Source organism: Gracilinanus agilis, chromosome 3 (genome assembly GCF_016433145.1).
Source record: "Gracilinanus agilis isolate LMUSP501 chromosome 3, AgileGrace, whole genome shotgun sequence".
NCBI classification, from domain to species: domain Eukaryota; kingdom Metazoa; phylum Chordata; class Mammalia; order Didelphimorphia; family Didelphidae; genus Gracilinanus; species Gracilinanus agilis.
Window position 1 is genome coordinate 152,582,871 of NC_058132.1, and position 7,749 is coordinate 152,590,619.

The following is a 7,749-nucleotide window of genomic DNA, read 5'->3' on the forward strand; positions in this document are numbered from 1 at the left end:
GGGACTGCCCTTAGGGCAGTCCAAATCAATGTAGAGGCTGCCATTTTTCCATTTGAATTAGAGGTGGACCCACAGGAAGGGATGAAGGACAGGATCTCTTTAAGTATGTTACTCACTTCCTGTGGAGGCAGTTCCAGTTCGAACTCTGTGCTGAAGGATCTCCTGAGACCACAGACAGCTTACACTCTGTATTGTCACGTGGGTAAGTTAGGCTGACTTCCTTGGCCTAGCTGGGCCGCTTCCAAACTCTGCCTATCTAGCTGTTAGGCCTTGTGGTTTGCATCTTCATTTATTTAGCTTTTTAACCTTCTTTCTCTGTCTAGGCCTTTAGCCTCTCCCTTTTCTCTTTATTCTTATACTTTTAACTTCCTGATTGTAAATAAACTTGCCTCAACCCGATGCTGACTTGGGTCTGATTTAATTACGGAATCAACCTGAATTGTTGATTCCTGGCAGCCACACATTTTAATATATATCTATAAATACCTAAATTTTCCTTCTTACAATATTATTTACAGATGGTTCTTCTTATTTGGAGAGAAGGCGCCGTGGTGAAGGGTGAGTTAGGCTTCTTCTCCAGGGCTTTAAATAAAAATCCTTATAAATATCATACTTTGGAGGCATTGAATATTAATTTCAATCTTTACACTGTACACAGAGACCGATATACTGTGGTAAAATCGAATGTAATGGACTTCTGTACCAGCAGCAATGCAATGACACAGGACAATTCTGAGGGATTTATGGTAAAGACGCTACCCACATTCAGAGGAAGGACTGCAGGAGAGGAAACACAGAAGAAAAACAACTGCTTGAACACATGGGCTGAGGCGGACATGATCGGGATGTAGACTCGAAACGACCACACCAATGTAACTAACAACAATTTGGTAATAGGTCTTGATCAATAACACATGTTAAAACCAGTGGAAATGTGCATCAACCATGGGTGGGGGGAATGCGGGGGGGGGGGTGAAGGGGAAAGTAGGAGCATGAATCATGTAACCATGTTAAAAATGATTATTAATAAATGGTTAAAAAATAATCACTTAAAAAAAAGGTTTTGTACAAACAAAACCAATGCAACCAAGATCAGAAGAGAAACAACAAACTGGGGAAAAATTATAACAAATATCTCTGATAAAGGTCTCATTACTCAAATATATAAAGAACTAAGTCAATAAGAATCCAAGTCATTCCCCAATTAAAAAGTGGTCAAAAGATATGAATAGGCAGTTTTTAAATGAAGAAATCAAAACTATCAATAATCATATGAAAAATATTCTAAATCCCTGTTGATTATAGAAATGCAAATAAAAACATCTCTGAGGCACCACCTTAAACCCATCAGATTGGCCAATATGACAGTATAGGAAAATGATAAATATTGGATGGGATGTGGCAAAACTGGTACACTAATGCATTGCTGGTGGAGTTGTGAATTGATCCAACCATTGTGGAGGGTAATTTGGAATTATGTCCACAGAGTTATAAAAGAATGCATACCTTGTGATCTAGTAATACCTCTACTAGGCCTGTATTCCAAAGAGATAAAAAAAATGGGAAAGGTCCTATTTGTTTGTATATATATATGCTCTTTTTTGTGGTGGCAAAGAATTAGAAACTAAAGGGATACTCATCAACTGGAGAATGACTGAACAAATTGTGGTATATGATGTTGATGGAATACTATTGTGCTATAAGGAATGATGAACAGGATGACTTCAGAAAGTGCTGGAAAGACCTACATGAACTGATGCAGAGTGAAATAAGCAGAACCAGGAGAACATTGTACATGGTAACAGCAATATTGTGGAAAGATAAAATGTAATAGACTTTGCTAATAATAGCAATACAATGATCGAGGACAATTCTAATGCACTTATGAAAAAGAAAGCTATCCATCTCCAGAGAAAGAACTGTTGCAGATGAAAATGAAAATGATGCAGATGAAAAATATGATTTGTTACTTGTTTATTTAAGTATATGTTTTGGGGTTTTAGTTTTATAAGATTATTCACTTATAAAAATGAATAGTATGGAAATGTGTTTTGCATGATAATATATGTTTAGCCCAGAAAAAAAATGTACAAAGAAAAACTTTTACATTGGAGGAGGAAATGGAAAAGGGTGAGCAATGCTTGAACCTTACTCTCATCAGAATTAGCTCAAAGAGAGAACAATATATATACTAAGTTGGGTATAGAAATTTATCTTACCTTATAGAGAAGCAGGAATAGAAGGTCATAAGAGGAAGTGTGTGTGTGTGTGTGTGTGTGTGTGTGTGTGTGTGTGTGTGTGCAATAGAAGGGAGGGCAGATTAAAGGAGACTTTTATGGAGGGAAAGGGTAAAAGAGAGAGAATAAATGTGGGGGGTGGTAGGAAAATAGGATGTAGAAAAATACAGTTAGTAGTCATAACTGTGAATGTGAATGGGATGAACTCCCCTATAAAATGGAATTGAATAGTAGAATGGATCAAAAACCAGAATTAAATCATATATTATTTATAAGAAACACACCTGAAACAGAGACCCAGACAGAGTGAAAATATTCTGCTTCACCTGAGGTTAAATAAAAGCAGGGCTCATAATCATGACTTCAGACAAAGCAAAAGCAGAATTAGAACTAATCAAAAGAGATAAGCACAGAAACCATATTTTGTTAACAGGTACCATAGACAATAAAGTAATCTCAATACTATATTTATATACCAAATGGCATAGCATACACATTCTTTTTTAAAATTAAAATTTAATTCAATTTTCACCTTCTCCCCATCCTCCCCACATCATAGAAGACATTGTCCAGCAAACAGTTATGCATATGGAGATTATGTCTTTTGTATTTCCACTTCTCAATTTATTCTCTGGAGGCAAACATTCACAAGTTATTCTTCAAACAGTAAATCCATATCTGTATATGATATTATCTTTAGGTTTTACTAGGTTCACTCTTCATCCTTTATTTCTTTCCAAGTTTAAAAAAACAATCTGCTCATCATTTCTTATGGCACAGTAAAATTCTATCACAACCACATACCAGAATTTGTTTAGCCATTCCTCAATTGATTGGCACTCCCTTGATTTGCAGTTTTTTTTCACCACAAAGCTGCTATAAATATTTTGAAAAATATAGGTCTTTTTCCTTTTCCCCTGATCTTGGGAAATTGTCTCAGCATTCACATTCTTAAAGGAAAAAAATGAATCAGGAGAAAATAGACAGTAATAGTGGTAAACTCAATTTTGCCCTATCAGAATTGGATAAATCTAATCATAAAATAAACAAGAAAAAAGTTGAGGAAATAAAACAAATTTAGAAAAGTTAGATATACTAGATCTCTGGAGAAAATTGAATGTGAGTAGAAAGGAATATACCTTTTTCTCAGCTGGACATGTCACTTTAAAATTGAACAGGTATTAAGGCAACCTCCCCCGCTCCCCCAACCAAGTACAAAAAAGGAGACATATTAAATAAATCCTTTTTAGATCATAATACCATAAAATTATATTCAATAAAAGAAGTCATTAAGGACAGAGACATTAAAGGACATAGATTAAGAAGTAATTGGAAACTAAATAATCTAAAGAATGATTGAGTCAAAGAACAAATCATAGAAACAACAATTTTATTAAATAGGATGACAACAATGAAACAGCATACCAAAATTTATAGGATGCAACCAAAGTGGTATGTAGGGGAAAATTCATATCTCAAAATGATTACATCAATAAAACAGAAAGAACATTTCAACAAATTGAGCAAGTAACTAACTAGGAAAAAACTCAATTAAATATCAAATTGCAAATCCTAAAAATCAGAGAGATAATTAATATTAAATGAAATTGAAAGTAACAAAACTATTAAAATAATAAATAAAATTGAGTGGTGTTTTAATGAAAATCACTCAATAAAATAGATTAACCATTGGTTAATTTGACTTAAAAAGAAAAGAAGAAAACCAAGTTACCAGTATCAAAAAAGAAAAGAGTAAAAGAAATCACCATTAACAAAAAAGAAATTAAAACAATTATTAGAAGCTATTTTAAAAATTATATAACAGTAAATATAAGTTGGCAAGCTTAATAGAAGAAAAAGTTAAATTAAATTAGTTGAAAGTATTTATTTTAATAATTATTAATTATTATGAAATATATTACATTCAATATTATATCTAACAAATATAATATATTATAATTATTAATTATTTAATTAAAAGAGTTGAGTCAATTAAATAATCTTATCTTAGAAAAAGAAATTGAAAAAGCCATAAATAAACTTCCTAAAGGGGGAAAAAACCCCAGGACCAAATGAATTTACAAGTGAATTCTACCAAAACAATTACAGATCAATTAATTCCCATACTATACTAAATATTTGGGAAAATAGGCAAAGAAAGAGTCCTATTAAATTCCTTTTAGGAGGCAAAAATTAATGAATCTCTAGTCATATGAAAAAATGCTCTAAATCACTATTGACTAGAGAAGTGCAAATTAAAACAATTCTGAGGTACTACTTCACATCTATCAGATTGGCTAATATGATAGAAAGGAAAATGACAAATATTGGAGGTGATACGGAAAAACATAGACACTAATGCCCTGTTGTTAAGTCGTGACCTGCTCCAACCATTCCAGAGAGCAATTTGGAACTATATCCAAAGGAATAGAAAAGTTTGACACAGGAATACCATAGTATTAGGTCTATATTTCAAAGAGGATAAAGGGGGAAAAAAAGGACATATATGTAAAAAATATTTATTGCAGTTATTTTTGTGAAGGCAAAAAAAATTGGAAATTTTGATGCTCAATATGGTTTCAGAAAAACCTGGGAAGACTTATATGAACTGATGCAAAGTGAAGTGATCAGAAATAACAGAACATTGTACACAACAACGGTAATATTGTACAATGATCAACTCTAAATGACTTAGCTAGTCTTAGCAATAGAAAGATCCAAGACAGTTACGAAGCATTTAGGGTGAAAAATTGCCATCCACTTCCAGAGAAAGAATTGATAGAGTCTGAATGTAGATTGTAATATACTTTTTTTACTTTCTCTTTTAAAAAAAAATCTGTTTCCTTTTGCAACATGGCTAATATGGAAATATATTTTGCATTACTTCACAAGGAAAATCAAATTACTTTCCTTCTCAAGGGGTGTAGAGAAATGAGAGAATTTGGAACACAAAATTAAAAATAGATATATGTTTAAATTTTTTTGCATATAATTGAGAATAATAAAAGAAAAAGTAAGAAAAAAAAGATCCTATGCTTCTATGACCTGAATGACTGTATGCCTAGGCCAGGAGGTTCTAGACCTGTGCCCTGGGAAGCCCTCTCAAAGCAGATTCAACTTATCATTTAGGGGAGCTCCTGGGATGTAGGATCCTGCCTATGCCATGCTGAAAATGTCAGCCCCAGATGGTCTGGTGGTTGCAGTTTCTCAAAACAGTTTAGGAGCCTCTGCCAATTTCTCTGAGGAGTCGAAAAGAGAATTTTTAAAATGCTGATTAACAGAGCAAAATGTACTTGAGCTAGTGACAGATTTCCTCTCTCTCCTCTCCTCTCTCCCTCCCTCCATTTGCAGCAAAAACAAGTGAGAGTGATTTAAGATATGGAAAGATTCACTAAGGACAGAGGAGTTATTGTGGAAAACACATGGGGAGACAAGGAGGTGGCAGCCTGGCTATAGACGACTTAAGATCAATCAAAGGAGTCAAAAATGGAAGAATGAGGGGAAACCAAGACTTACCCTCTTTTGTGCCCTCTTGGTTGCTGCCTCTTTCTTTTGCCTTTGCTATCTATCTTACTTCCTAGTCTTTGAACAGAATGAAACTGCTTTTCTGTCTTTCTTGACTTCTGTGTGCCAATAATTGGTCAATAGTTGCTTCTAAAGGAGGCAGATAGGCCAAAGATGTATTCATCCCCCAGCTATCTTGTCCTGACCTCATATTAGGATTCAGTGTTCTGCTCCAATGACTACAGTTTGATTGACACTGTAGTCAGTATTTGGTTCCTGCCCCCAGCTCTGTTATTCATTCCTGATTGTTGCCCTGGAGAAGATAAAGTTATGGAAAGGAGCAATACAAAATAAAATAACTAAATGTTCAGGAAAAAAAGCAAACCTGGAGAATAAAAATGAGAATATATGTCAGACACTCAGTGGAAACCATGAGGACTCATTTCTCAGTCCTTTTTCTGGTTCTAAAAGAAAATGAGGCAGAATGGAATCTTTGATCTGACAAGATGCCTAAATAAGTCATCAGAAGGCTTGTCCTCAATCCTCCATAGTTAGAGAGAGGGTCCCTGGGCTAGATCTTGTATCATTCAGGATTCCCACTTCTCTTCATATGTTTGACCTTCCCCTAAGTGATCTCTTCCTTTTTCCCAACCACAAGTTCTATCATCCTCTTACACTGGGGCATTAAGATACACTTTTTTTCAGTATTATCACTCTCATGAGGGGAGACCGGAATGTCTAGAGCCTCATTTATTCTTTGATATATTTTATTCCAGCCCTCAAAGTGCAGTAGAAAAACGGAGTTTTGAATCTGGAGACCCAAATTCTTAAATTCTGTTCCATTTTTGGTTAGCAGTTTGTCAGGTCTCATTTTTTTGTTGAGTGGTATTTGGATCCTGGGGGGAAGCCTTGTTTCATTTTACTGTATTTGTATCCTTAGGGTCCAGCACAGTGGTCGCTGAGTTGTTTTTCAGTCATATCTGACTCTCTGTGGCCCCATTTGGGTAGATAATAGAGAGGTTTGCCATTTCTTTCTCCATCTCATTTTACAGATGAGGAAATGGAGTCAAATTGAGTTAAGTGACTTGTCTAGAGTCACTTAGCTAGTAAGTGTCTAAGGCCAAATTTGAACTCAGGAAGTTGAGTTTCTCTGACTCCAGGGATGGCACTCTATCCATGGAACCCCCAGCTACCCTAGGGGTTAGTGCCAACATATAATAGGAGCTTAAGAAATACTTATTGATCAACTGACTGATTTGATCACATTCTATTACTTGAGTGGTAGAAGATGAGCAGAGTTTGAGGTGTATTCTTCTTCACTTTCATCATCCCCACTGAAGGGAACTCTTTGCACAATGGCCCTCAGGGCAACTAGAAATGGAATCTTTTTCTCTTCTAGATTACTAGAGGGTCCAGTCCTATTCTAGATCAACATATTTCACTTTGATTTTTTTCCTTCTCATGATGTTATTCCTTGTTCTTCTGTGATGGGCTCGACTGGCTTTTCTGTTTTGCCCCTTGTATGTGGAGAGTCATTGTTTTCCTATTGATTTGTGGTTTGCCAACAGTATGGGGTGAATGAATTCAATTATTGTTGGAACTAAGGGATGCTGTTAGAACTAAATTAGATTCTCCCAGGGTCTTAGTAACTCTCTGTTATCTTTGGGGGCTTTGGGAAGCAACTGTAACTCTTTCAGGGCCCCAGTTCAGTAACAGATGACTTCGAAATATTGCATCATGTCTTACAGGTTTTCTCTGATAAATCTCCTATCTAGAGGCCGGGCTATATAGTGGAAAAATATATATTGTTGGATTTGTAATGAGAGGATCTATTCAAGATCTAGCCTAACTCTATCACTGATCTTCTGTAGGCCTCAATTTCTCCATCTGAATAATGGTGGAGCTGGATTCAAGTTCAACCTCTAAAATTCTTTCTAATTCTAGAACTACTTACCAATGACCTTAGATGTCTCTGAAGGTTCTTTGCCTGCCTAAATCAATGATCTTA